This window comes from Schistocerca gregaria, chromosome 3, assembly GCF_023897955.1.
Source record: "Schistocerca gregaria isolate iqSchGreg1 chromosome 3, iqSchGreg1.2, whole genome shotgun sequence".
In the NCBI taxonomy this organism is placed as follows: domain Eukaryota; kingdom Metazoa; phylum Arthropoda; class Insecta; order Orthoptera; family Acrididae; genus Schistocerca; species Schistocerca gregaria.
The window spans coordinates 350,303,031-350,317,943 of NC_064922.1; positions in this window are offsets into that span (position 1 = coordinate 350,303,031).

The window sequence follows — 14,913 nt, forward strand, 5'->3', positions numbered from 1 at the left end:
CTCTCGCAGTGTCTGGAGCAAGTATGACACAGGTGTGTCAATGTGTTCTTTTTTCCATTTCCAGGAGTGTAATATGCAGCAAGTGAAGTGTTACCTGCACCATAGTTAACTATGAGAGATGCAGGAATTGTTACATCTTCATTCTTTTGGTAAATGCTCCTATTATTTTACAGATTAATTACATTTCTCTGTAAATTGAAAAGAAAATAGTGTACTCATCAAAAGCTGCTGTGTAACAGAGCATTCTTTTCTGTTTTATCCCAGCAGATTGCTTTCGATCCATGGCTGCAAACGTTTATGTACCGGCTGCTAATAATATACACCAAGTGAAGCGTTGCCTGCACCATAGTTAACTATGAGAGGTGCATGAATGGACAAACCTTATTTCTTTTGGTAAGTACTCTTTATTATTTTGCAAAGATATAAATTGCTCTGTAGCTTGAAAAAAAATAACATACTCATCATAAGCAGCTGTGTAACAGAGCATATTTTCTGTTTTCTCCCAGCAGGTTGCTTTCAATTGATTGCTGCAATCATTTATCTACTGACGTAATTATATGCAGCAATTTGAGCATTGACTGCACCATAGTTAACTATGAGAGGTGCAGAAATTGATACATCTTCATTTTTTTGTAAACTACTCATTATTTTGCAATTTATAACATTTCTGTGTAACTTGAGAAGAAATCAACGTACTCATCAAAAGCGGCTGTGTAACAGAGATCTTTTTATGTTTTCTCCCAGCAGGTTGCTTTCGATCAAAGGCTGCAATCATGTCTACGGGCTGGTAATATTATGGAGCAAGTGAATCGTTGCATGCACCATAGGTAACTATGAGAGGTGCAGGACTTGATACATCTTCTTTCTTTTGGTAAGTACTCCTTATTATTTTGCATATTTATAATATTTCTCTGTAATTTGAAAAGAAAATAATGTGGCTGTGTAATAGAGCATATTTTCTGTTTTCTCCCAGCATGTTCTTTTCGATTGATGGCTGCAATCATTTATCGACCGGCTGGTAATAATATGCAGCAAGTGAAGTATTGTCTGCACCATAGTTAAATAAGAGAAGTGCAGGATTTGATACATCTTCTTTCTTTTGGTAAGTACTCCTTATTATTTTGGAAATTTATAATATTGCTCTGTAACTTGAAAAGAAAATAACGTACTCATCAAAAGCTGCTGTGTAATGGAGCATATTTTCTGCTTTCTCCCAGCAGGTTGCTTTCGATCGATAGGTGCAATCATTTATCTATGGGCTGATGATAATACGGGGCATTTGGATCATTGCCTGCACCATAGTTAACTAAGAGAAGTGCAGGATTGATACATCTTCTTTCATTTGGTAAGTACTCCTTACTATTTGGCAATTTTATAACATTTCTCTGTAACTTGAAAAAAGGAAAAAAAGAAAAGTGTATTCATCAAAAGCGGCTGTGTAACAGAGCATATTTCCTGTGTTTTACCAGCAGGTTGCTTTCGATCGATGGCTGCAATCATTTATCGACCGGCTGGTAATAATATGCAGCAAGTGAAGTATTGCCTGCACTTTAGTTAACTATGAGAAGTGCAGGACATGACAAATCTCCTTTCTTTTGGTAAGTACACCTTATTATTTTGCAAATTTATAATATTTCTCTGTAACTTGAAAAGAACGTAACGTGGCTGTGTAACAGAGTATATTTTCTGTTTTTTCCCAGTGGGTTGCTTACGATCAATGGCTGCAATCCTGTATCTTCCGCCTGGTAATTAGTTGCAGCATGTGAACCATTGCCTGCAGCATTATTAACTATGAGAGGTGCAGGACTTGATACATCTTCTTTCTTTTGGTAAGTACTCGTTTATATTTTGCAAATTTCTAACAATTCTCTCTGTCTTGAATAGAATGTAACGTACACGCCACTAGCGGTTGTTTACTGGAGTATATTTTCTGTTATCTCCATCTGCTTGCTTTTGATATATTTTTGCAATCATTTATCTACCAGCTGGTAATTAGTTGCAGCAACTGAGTCATTCCCTGCTCCATAGTTAACTATGTGAGTTGTTAAACTTGATACATCTTCTTTTTTTGATAAGTACTCCTTATTATTTTGCAAATTTAAAACATTTCTCTGTAGCTTGAAAAGAAAGTAACATTCTCATCACAAGCGGATCTCTAACAGAGCATATTATTTGTTTTTTCCTAGCTGGTGGCTTTGGATTGATGTCTGCAATCATTTATCTACCAGCTGCTAATAAGTTGCAGCAAGTGAACCATTGCCTGCACCATAGTTAACTTTGAGAGGTGCAGGACTTGATACATCTTTCTTTTGGTAAGTTCTCGTTACTATTTTGCAAATTTATATTATTTCTCTCTATCTTGTATAGAATGTAACATACTCGTCACAAGCGGCAGTCTACCGAAACATAGTTCTGTTTGATGCCAGGAGGTTGCATTGGATGGATAACTGTAATCATTTATGGACCGGCTGGTAATAAGTTGCAGCTAGTGAAGTGTTGCATGCAGCATGGTTAACTATGAGTGATGTAGAACTTGATACATCTCCTTTCTTTGGGAAGGAAATCCTTATTAGTTTGCAAATTTAAAATATTTCTCTGTAACTTGAAAACATTGTAGCGTTGTCATCACAAGTGGTTGTGTGGCGGAGCTTATTTTCTGTTTTCTCCCAGCAGGTTGCTTTCGATCGATGGCTGTAATCATTTATATATCGGCTATTAATTAGTTCCAGCAAATGAATTCCTGCACCGTTGTTACCTATATGAGGTTCAGAACTTGATACATCTTCCTTCTATTGATAAGTACTTCTCATTATATTGGAAATCTAAATCTTTTCTCTGTAACATTAAAGACAGTAGGGTACTCAACACAAGATGCTATATAACAGAGCATATTCTCTGTTAGTACCCTGTAATTTGCTTTGGATTCCTGGCTGAAAGTATTTATCTCCCGTCGACTGTGTATTTGCAGCAAATGAAATGTCGTCTGCATCATAGTTAACTATGAGAAATGCAGAGCTTGATACATCTTGCTTCTTTTGATAAGTTCTTCTTACTATATTGCAAATGTAAGACTTTTCTGTAACTTAAAATGAAACTGTCATCATACCTTACATAAGCAGGAGGTCACTTTGAATCCATGGCTGCAAATCTGTATCTCCCATCGACTGTGTACTTGCAGCAAATTAATCAACACCTGTACCATAGTCAACTATGAGAGGTGCAGAACATGATACACCTTCCTTGTTTTGCAAGTTAAAATTTTTTTCTGTCACTTCAAATGAAAATATCATACCTACAAAATTAAGTAATCCTTGTAATTTTTGAACTAAAACCATTTTTTTGTATCTTCAAATGTAAATGACATATTTTACATAAGCAGTTGTGTAATAGTGCCTGTTTTCTGTTGAAGGTTGCTTTCGATCCAGGCTTGCAAATATTTATCTCCTGTCAACTGTGTAGTTGCAGCAAACCTGCACAATAGTTAATTTTAAGAGGAGCAGAGCTTGATACATCTCCTTTCTTTTTGTTAAGTACTTCTGATTCTTTTGTAGTTTTTAAAACTTTTATCTGTAATTTCAGTCAAAAATATTTTTTCTTTTGGTAAATATTGCTCATTACTTTGTAAATTTTAAATCTTGTTTCTGTAACTTCAAAAGAAAGTGGCAATATTTACATAAGCATTAGACAACATTGCTTGTCATCTGTTATTATGCAGCCCAATTATTTGGGTCCGGGCTTCAAATACAAGGAAGATTTTGAAAAGTTTTTGGTATTACCACGAGAATTCAACACCAGCACAAAGAGTTTTCCATGTGGTTTTCATTGGACAATTGCCCATGCTATGTCAGTGCTCATGGAAGTGAAGTGTGGTGGTGACATGGCTCTGGTGTGCTCCCCCATAATGATTTGCGAAGACGGAAAAAAAAGAAAGTCGAGCAATGATTAAGTACTTCATAAAGAAAGATATGAAAGCAAAGGCTGACATGCCAATTTCCAGAATACACTAAGGGACTCTGGTCCTTCATATTCAACTGTCGCCATGTGGACAAATGAATTTAAATTTGCTATGGAGAGCTTAGATGATGATCTGCGCAGTGGTCGGCCAAGATGTATCACTAGTCTGTAAATCATTGCAAAAGTGCACAAAATGGTCATGGAGGAGGGCCAATCAAAAGTGCATGAAATTACTCATGCTTGCCATATGTTATCTGAAAGGGTATATCACATTTTAATTGAAGAATTAGTAATGAAAAAACTATCTGAATGCTGCAATTCTTGATGCTCACCCACACACATGTGCCGTCGCCATGGGAAAATTACACGAACTAAGTTATGAATTGTTGCCACACCCATCTTAGCCACCTGCTATAGCTCTGTCAGTCTGCTGTCTCTTCCCAAAACCAAAAAATTTTCTTGGTTGATGAAGAGTCACTTCAAATGAAGAATTGATAGCCAGGGTTGACAACTATTTTGTAGGCCTGGAGGAAACCCATTTTTGAGATGGGATCAAGGCACTGGAACATCGTTGGACCAATTCCATTAATCTACAAAGAGACTACAAAGGAAAATAAAAAAGGTTTCAGTGATGTATGTCCTTTTTTTTATATTCCGTTCCAAGAACTTTTCAAACCACCTTCTGAGTGTCTGCCATTGAATATGTAGTTGCAGCAAATGAAATGTCACCCGCACCATAGTTAACTGTGAGAGGTGCAGAGCTTGATACAGATTCCTTCTTTTGATAAGTATTCCTCATTATTCTGTAATTTTTAAAGCTTTTTTTCTGCAGCGACTAATGAAAATGTCATATTCCATAGAAGCATTGGGGTTCCACAGCCTGCTTTCTGTTATTCGTGGCAGGTTGTTTTGGGTCCATGGCTGCGAATATTTATCTTCCATAGAATGTGTATTTCCAGCAAATGAATCATCATGTGCACCATATTTAACTATGAGAGGTGCAGAACTTGATACATCTTCCTTCGTTTGGTAAGTTTTTTTCATTATTTTGAAATTTTAACACCTTTTTTTTCTGCACCTTCAAATGACAATGTCATACTTTACACAAGCAGTTGTGTGACACAGCCTATATTCTGTTATTACCCAGCATGTTGATTTTGTTCCATGGCTGCTAATACTTATGTCCTGTCTACTGTGTACTTGCAGCTAATGAAAAATCACCAGTGCCATAATTAACTACGAGAAGTGCACAACTTGAAATACATTCCTTTATTTGGTAAGTATTCTTCACTGTTATGTAATTTATTGAAATTTTTTTCTATATCTGCAGATGAATATGTCATACCCCATACACAATGTGATCAAAAGTATTCAGACACCCCCAAAAACACACATTTTTCATATTAGGTGCATTGTGCTGCCACCTGCTGCCAGGTACTCCATATAAATGACCTCAGTAGTCTTAAGACATCATGAGAGAGTAGAATGAGATGCTCCACAGATCTCACAGACTTGGAACGTGGTCAGGTGATTGGGTGTCACTTGTGTCATATGTCTGTACGTGAGATTTCCACACTCCTAAACATCCCTGTTTCTGATGTGATAGTGTAGTGTAAGCATGAGGGGACACATATTCCAAGCTACTTTGGGATCCACTACAAGTACTATGGCAATTAGGTGGGAGTGAGAAGACTTAGATTTCATGGTCGAGCATCTGCTCATAAGCCACACATCACCCCAGTAAATGCCAAACAACACCTCACTTGGTGTAAGGAGTGTAAACATTGGATGACTGATCAGTGGGAAACGCTGTGTGAAGTGATGAACCATGTTACACTATGTGGTGATCCCATGGCAGGGAGTGGGTTCATCAAATGCCCAGTGAACATCATCTGCCAGTGTACGTAGTGCCAACAGAAAAATTCGGAGGCTGTGGTGTTAGGGTGTAGTCGTGTTTTTCATGGAGGGATTTTCACCCCCTGTTGTTTGCATGGCACTATCACAGCACAGGCCTACATTGATGTTTTAAGAACCTTCTTGCTTCCCCATTGCTGAAGAGCAATTAGGGGGTGATGATTGCATCTTTCAACATGATTGAACACCTCATCATAATGCATGGCCCATGGCAGAGTGGTTACATGACAGTAACATCCCTGTAATCGAATGGCCTGTGCAAATATTTTGGAACACGGACTTCATGCCAGGCCTCACCAACCGATATTGATACCTCTCCTCAGTTCAGCACTCCATGAAGAATGGGCTGCCATTCCCCAAGAAACCTTCCAGCACCTGATTGAATGAATGCCTGCAAGAGTGGAAGGTGTCATCAAGGCTAAGAGTGGGCCAAGAGAATAGTGAATTTCAGCATTATCGATGGAAGTCTTTTTCAGTCATTTTCAGCCAGGTCTCCAGATACTTTTGACCACATAGTGTATAAGCAGTTGTGTAACACATCCTTTGTGTTATTGCCCACAGAATGATTTGGTTCCATGGTTGCAAATATTTATATTCCATTGAATTTGTACTTGCAAAAATCCCCACCGTAGTTTACTATGAGAGGTGCAGAACTTGAAACATATTGCATTATTTGGAAATACTCTTCACTATTTTGTAATATTTAAAATGTCTTCTCTGCATCTTCAGATGAAAATGTCAAACTTCATATAAGCAGTTGTGTAACACAGCAATTTTCTGTTTTTGTCCAGCTGGTTGATTTGGGCCCATGGCATGTTCAGATGAAAATAGCTGCAAAAATTTTTGTCCTGTCGACTGCGTACTTCAAACAAATTTAACATCACCTGCTCCACAGTTGACTATGGAAGGTGAAGAACATTGCAGATCTCCCTTCTTTTGGTAAGTGCTCCTCACTATTTTCTAGTATTGAAAACGTTTTTTCTACATCTACAAATGAAAATGTCATATTTCATATAAGCAATTGTGTAACACAGTTTACTTTCTGTTTATAGCCTGGAGGTAGATTTGGGTTGATGGCTGCAAATATTTATCTCCTGTCAACTGTGTACTTCCAGCAAATTTAATGTCACCTGCCATAGAGGTAAGTATGAGAGGTCCAGAACTTGATACATCTTCCTTCTTTTGTAAGTTCTTTTCACTATTTTTAAAATTTTTTTTGTGTAACTTCAAATGATGATGTCATACTTTACATAAGCAGTTGTGTAACACCGCCAATATTCTGTTATTGCCCAGCAGGTTGATTTTGCTCAATGGTTGCAAATATTTATATCCAGTCAATTGTGCACTTTCATCAAACAAAATATTGCCTCCACCATAATTAACTATGAGAAGTGCAGAACTTGTAACACATTCATTTACTTGGTAAGTATTTTTCACTATTTTGTAATATTTTTAAAAAAAATTTCTGCATCTTCAGATGCAAATATTATACTTCATACAATATGTGATCAAAAGTATTCGGACATCCCCCCCCCTCCCCCCCCCCCCCCAAAAAAGAAAAAAAAAACATGTTTTTCATATTAGCTGCATTGTGCTGCCACCTACTGCCAGGAACTCCATATAAGTGACTTCAATAGTCATTAGACATTCGTGAGAGAGCAGAATGAGGCACTCTGCAAAACTCACGGACTTCGAACATGGTCAGGTGATTGGATGTCACTTGTGTCATCTGTCTGTGCGTGAGGTTTCCACACTCCTAAACATCCCTAGGTACACTGTTTCTGATATGATGTTGTTGTTGTGGTCTTCAGTCCTGAGACTGGTTTGATGCAGCTCTCCATGCTACTCTATCCTGTGCAGGTTTCTTCATCTCCCAGTACCTACTGCAGCCTACATCCTTCTGAATCTGCTTAGTGTATTCATCTCTTGGTCTCCCTCTACGATTTTTACCCTCCACGCTGCCCTCCAATACTAAATTGGTGATCCCTTGATGCCTCAGAATGTGTCCTATCAACTGATCCCTTCTTCTAGTCAAGTTGTGCCACAAACTCCTCTTCTCCCCAATTCTATTCAATGCCTCCTCATTAGTTATGTGATCTACCCATCTAATCTTCAGCAATCTTCAGTAGCACCACATTTCGAAAGCTTCTATTCTCTTCTTGTCCAAACTGTTTATCGTCCACGTTTCACTTCCATACATGGCTACACTCCATACAAATACTTTCAGAAACAACTTACTGGCACTTAAATCTATACTCGATGTTAACAAATTTCTCTTCTTCAGAAACGCTACCTTGCCACTGCCAGTCTACATTTTATATCCTCTCTACTTTGACTATCATCACTTATTTTGCTCCCTAAATAGCATAACTCCCTTATTACTTTAAGTGTCTCATTTCCTAATCTAATTCCCTCAGCATCACCCAATTTAATTCACTACATTCCATTATCCTCTTTTTGCTTTTGTTGATGTTCATCTTATGTTCTCGCTTCAAGACATTGTCCATTCCGTTCAACTGCTCTTCCAAGTCCTTTGCTGTCTCTGACAGAATTACAGTGTCATCAGCGAACCTCAAAGTTTTTATTTCTTCTCCATGGATTTTAATACCTACTCCAAATTTTTCTTTTGTTTTCTGTACTGCTTCCTCAATGTAGAGATTGAATAACATAGGGGAGAGGCTACAACCTTGTCTCACTCCCTTCCAAACCACTGCATCCCTTTCATGTCCCTCGACTCTTATAACTGCCATCTGCTTTCTGTACAAATTGTAAATAGACTTTCGCTCCCTGTATTTTACCCCTACCACCTTCAGAATTTTAAAGAGAGTATTCCAGTCAACATTGTCAAAAGCTTTCTCCAAGTCTACAAATGCTAGAAACGTAGGTTTGCCTTTTCTTAGTCTAGCTTCTAAGATAAGTCGTAGGGTCAGTATTGCCTCACGTGTTCCCATATTTCTACAGAATCCAAACTGATCTTCCCCGAGGTCAGCTTCTACCAGTTTTTTCCATTCGTCTGCAAAGAATTCGTGTTAGTATTTTGCAGCCATGACTTATTAAACTGATAGTTCAGTAATTTTCACATCTGTCAACACCTGCTTTCTTTGGGATTGGAATTATTATATTCTTCTTGAAGTCTGAGGGTATTTCGCCTGTCTCATACATCTTGCTCACCAGATGGTAGAGTTTTGTCATGACTGGCTCTCCCAAGGCCGTCAGTAGTTCTAATGGAATGTTGTCTACTCCCGGGGCCTTGTTTTGACTCAGGTGTTTCAGTTCTCTGTCAAACACTTCATGCAGTATCGTATCTGCCATTTCATCTTTATCTACATTCTCTTCCATTTCTATAATACTGTCCTCAAGAACATCGCCCTTGTATAGACCCTCTATATACTCCTTCCACCTTTCTGCTTTCCCTTCTTTGCTTAGAACTGGGTTTCCATCTGAGCTATTGATATTCACACAAGTGGTTCTCTTTTCTCCAAAGGTCTCTTTAATTTTCCTGTAGGCAGTATCTGTCTTACTCCTTGTGAGATAAGCCTCTACACCCTTACATTTGTCCCTTAGCCATACCTCCTTAGCCATTTTGCACTTCCTTTCGATCTCATTCTTCAGATACTTGTATTCCTTTTTGCCTGCTTCATTTACTGCATTTTTATATTTTCTCCTTTCATCAGTTAAATTCAATATTTCTTCTGTTACCCAAGGATTTCTAGCAGCCCTTGTGTTTTTACCTACTTTATGCTCTGCTGCCTTCACTCCTTCATCCCTCAGAGCTACCCATTCTTTTTCTACTGTGTTTCTTTCCCCCATTGCTGTCAATTGTTCCCTTATGCTCTCCTTGAAACTCTGTACAACCTCTGGTTCTTTCAGCTTATCCAGATCCCATGTCCTTAAATTCCCACCTCTTTGCAGTTTCTTCAGTTGTAACCTACAGGTCATAACCAATAGATTGTGGTCAGAGTCCACATCTGCCCCTGGAAATGTCCTACAATTTAAAACCTGATTCCTAAATCTCTGTCTTACCATTATATAATCTATCTGATACCTTTTAGTATCTCCAGGATTCTTCCATGTATACAACCTTCTTTTATGATTCTTGAACCAAGTGTTAGCTATGATTCAGTTATGCTCTGTGCATAATTCTACCAGGTGGCTTCCTCTTTCATTTCTTCCCCCCAACCGATATTCACCAACTATGTTTCCTTCTCTTCCTTTTCCTACTATCAAATCCAGTCACCCATGACTATTAAATTTTTGTCTCCCTTCACTACCTGAATGATTCCTTTTATCTCATCATACATTTCTTCAATTTCTTTGTCATTTGCAGAGCTAGTTAGCATATAGTCTTGTACTACTTTCATAGGCATGGGCTTCGTGTCTATCTTGGCCACAATAATGCAGTCACTATGTTTTTTGTAGTAGCTTACCCAAACTCCTATTTTTTTATTCATTATTAAACCTACTCCTGCATTACCCCTATTTGATTTTGTATTTATAACCATGTATTCACCTGAGCAAAAGTCTTGTTCCTCCTGCCACCGAACTTCGATAATTCCCACTATATCAAATTTTAACCTATCCATTTCCCTTTTTAAATTTTCTGATATGATAGTGAATTGGAAACATGCTAAGGACATGTACAGTGCAAAAATATATATGCCGACCTCGTTTGTTGGCTGACAGAGACCACAGACAGTTGAAGAAGGTTTGAAATATCTAATATGCAGACCTCTATCCCGACCATTACACAGGAATTCCAAACTACATCAGGATCCACTGCAAGTACTATGAAAGTTAGGTGGGAAGTGAGAAAACTTGGATTTCATGGTTGAGCAGCTCCTTATAAACCACACATCATCCCAGTAAATACCAAACGACACCTCACTTCGTGTAATTAGTGTAAACATTGTATGATTGAACAGTGGAAAAACGTTGTGTGGAGTGATGAACCACAGTACACAATGTGGCGATTTGATGGCAGGTTGTGGGTACAACAAATGCCCAGGGAATGTCATCAGCCAGTGTGTGTAGTACCAACAGTAAAATTCTGAGGCTGTGGTGTTAGGGTGTGGATGTGTTTTTTATGGAGTGTCTTGTACCCCTTGTTGTTTTGTGTGGCACTATCAGAGCAAAAGCCTACGTTGACTTTTGAAGTACCTTCTTGCTCCCCACTATTGAAGAACAATTCAGGGATGAGAATTACATCTTTCAACACAATCGAGCACCTGTTCATAATGCACGGCCCTTGGTGCAGTGGTTGAATGACAATACCATTCCTGTAATGGACTGGCCTGCACAGAGTCCTGATGTGAATCCTATAGAACACCTTTGATATGTTTTGGAATGCTGACTTCATGCCTGCCCTCATTGGCTAATATTGATACTTCTCCTCAGTGCAGCACTCCATGAAGAATGGGCTTCCATTCCTCAAGAAAACTTCCAGTACCTGATTGAATATATGCCTGTGAGAGTGGAAGCTGTCATCAAGACTAAGGGTGGGCCAAGAGCATAGTGAATTCCAGCATTACCGTTGGAGGGTGCCATGCACTTGTAAGTCATTTTCAGCCAGGTGTCTGGATACTTATGATCACAAAGTGTATAAGCTGTTGTGTAACACAGCCTACTTTCTGTTACTACCCAGCTGGTTAAGCTGCAAATATCATCTCCCATTTAATGTGTACATGTAACAAATGAAACTTCACCTGCACCATGTTAACTATGAGAGATGCAGAAATTAATACATCTTCTTTCTTTTGGTAAGCCCTCCTCATTAGTTTGTAATTTTAAAACTTGTTTTCTTCAACTTCAAATGAAAATGTCATATTTGGTATAAGCAGTTGTGTAACACAGGCTGTTTTCTTTTACTATGCAGAAGGTTGATTTGGGTCCATGGCAGGAAATATTTATATTCTGTTGACTGTGTACTTGCACCAAATGAAACATCACCTGAACCATAGTTAACTGGGAGAGATGCCAAGCTTGATACATTTTCATTGATTTGGTAAGTACTCCTCATTATTTTGTAATTCTTAGAACTTTTTTCAACTTCAAATGAAAATATAGTACTTTATATGTTGCTTTGGGGCAGGTCTGCAAACATTTATCTCCCATCAACTGTGTACTTGGAGCAAAAGAAGCATCACCTGCACCATAGTTAACTATGAGAGGTGCAGAACATGATAGATCTTCCTTCATTTGGTTAGTTCTCATTATTTGTACTTTTTAGAACTTTTTTGTGAATTCAAAAGAGAATGTCATACTTTGGATAAGCTGATATGTAACACAGCTTTTTTTCTGTTATTAATCAGCAGATTGATTTGGGTCCATGACTGCAAATGTTTGCAAATGTTTATCTCTCACCAACTTTGTACTTGCAGCAAATGAATCATCACCTACACTATAGTTAACTATGAGAGATGCAGAGCGTGATAAATATTCCTTCTTTTGGTAAGTACTCTTTATTATTTTGCTATTTTTAATATTTTTTCTGCAAATTCAAATGACAATGCCATTCTTTACATAAGTGGTTGTATGATGCAGCCTATTTTCTGCTGTTACCCAGCAGGTGGATTTGGGACATATCTGCAAATGGTTATCTCCCATTGACTGTGTTCTTGGAGCAAATGAAACATCACTTGCACCATAGTTAACTATGAGATGTGCAGACTTTCATACATCTTTCTTCATTTGTTAAGTACTCCTCATTATTTTGTGATTTCTAAAAAAATTCTCAGAAACTTCGTTTGCAAAAGTCATACTTTACATAAGCAGCTTTGTAACACAGCCTGTTCACTGTTATTACCAAGCAGATTGATTTGGGTCCATGGCTGCAAATTCTTATCTCCCATCGACTAAGTGCTTTCCGCAAATGAAACATCAACTGTACCATAGTTAACTATGAGAGATGCAGAACATGATACATCTTCAATTTTTTGTAAGTTTTCAACATTATTTTGTAATTTTTGCACCTTTTTTTCTGTAGCTTCAAATGTCAGTAGCATAGTTTACATAAGCAGTTGTGTATCACAGCCAGTTTTCTGTTATCATCCAGAATTTCCATTTGCGTCCATGGCTGCAAATGAAACATCACCTGCACCTTGGTTAACTATGAGAGGTGCCAAGCCTCACACATCTTCCTTCTTTTGGTTAGTATTCCTCACTATTTCGTAATTTAAAAAAAAAAATCTGTAACATCAAATGAGGAAGTCCCTCTAACCAAGGACTCACTTTCAGAAGATGTCAAGTTTTCAGTTAGAGAAGGAATTAGCATATCTCATCAAAATGTCAGAAGTATTAGAAATTAAGTTAGAATATTTTTTATTGATGTTGACTCAGAAATTATTGGTATTTCGGTGCACCACTTAAATAATTTGACACTTCAGAGGTTTCCTTTACCAGGATATAGATTAGCTGGCTGTTTTTCAAGGAGTTCCTTGCAGGGTGGGGGAGTGGCCATGTACGTAAAAAAACAGTATTCCAGTTCTAGTCCATAGATGTATCATGGCACTGCACTCAACATATATTTGAATGTTGTGCTGGGGCAGTTGAATTTAGTGATACTACACTTCTACTTGTTGTTGTTTATAGGTCCCCTAACTCTGACTTTAGAGCATTTCTGCTCAAGATAGAGAGGGTTCTTGATTCACTTTGTAGGAAGTACCAGAAATTAATTATGTGTGGTGAATTCAATCTAAATTTTGTATATGATGGTGCAAGAAAACGGATGTTGGTAGATCTCCTAAATTCATATGATCTGATGCAGACTGTGTTTTTTCCAACTAGGATGCAGGGGAACAATAGCAAAGCTATGGACAATATTTTTGTTCATTCTTCATTACTAGACGGGCATTCTCTCAGTAAAAGGGTGAATGGCATTTCAGACTATGATGGAGAAATATTTACGCTAAATGGCTTTTGTATTCAAATATCACATATGTGAACTATGTAGGAAAGTTAATCCAACAGCAGTAGAGGGTTTTTTAAACTTTGTCAAGGAAGAAGAGTGGCAAAATGTCTATAGTACCGATAACATATATGATAAATATAATGTTTTCCTTAACACATTTCTCATGATCGTTGAGAGTTGCTTTCCATTATAATGTTTTAAACGGGGTACTAGCAGTAGTAGGCAGTCCGGGTGGCTGACTAGTGGGATAAGAAAAGACAGTCAAGCTACAGTAGCCCATTACAAATATTACTGTAAGGTGCTTGAAAATGTTATTAGGAAGGCAAAGAGTATGTGGTATGCAAATAGAATAGCTAATTCACAGGATAAAATTAAAACCATATGGTCAGTTGTGAAGGAAGTGTCTGGTCAACAGCACAAGTTTGATGACATACAGTCAGTTCATAGCTAAAATATTTATGTAACTGATAAATCAGATATATGTACAGTATTTTACAATCTTTTTTGGCATTGCTGGTGAATTAAATAAAAATTTAGTTACTACAGGGAATCATATAACTTCCTTGGCAAATGCCTTTACAAGATTGATGTCTGAAATACTACTCTATGATACAGACAAGGGGGAGATTGAGTTAATAATTAAATCACTGAAGACTAAGGATTCTCATGGATATGATGGAGTGCCTACCAGAATATTAAAGTAACGTGCTGCACATTAGCCCTGTATTTAGCCATATTTGTAATTTTTCCTTTAGGAATGGTCAATTTCCTGACTGATTAAAGTACTCAGTTGTAAAGCAGCTTAGAAGGGAGAAAGGGATAACATAAATAATTTTAGACCTATTTCTATGTCATCAGTGCTTTCTAAAGTTATTGAAAAGGCTGTGTATATAAGGATTTTTGATCATTTTATATCACACAATTTGCTATCAAATGTACAGTTCGGATTTAGAAGACATTTAACAACTGGAAATGCTATATTCTCTTTTCTCTGTGAGATACTGGATGGGTTATACAAAAGGTTTTGAATGATAGGCATATTTTTTGATTTAACTAATGTGTCTGATTGTGTAGATCACAAAATGTTGCTCCAGAAGTTGGACCGTTATGGAATACGTGGAGTAGCTCACAACTGATTC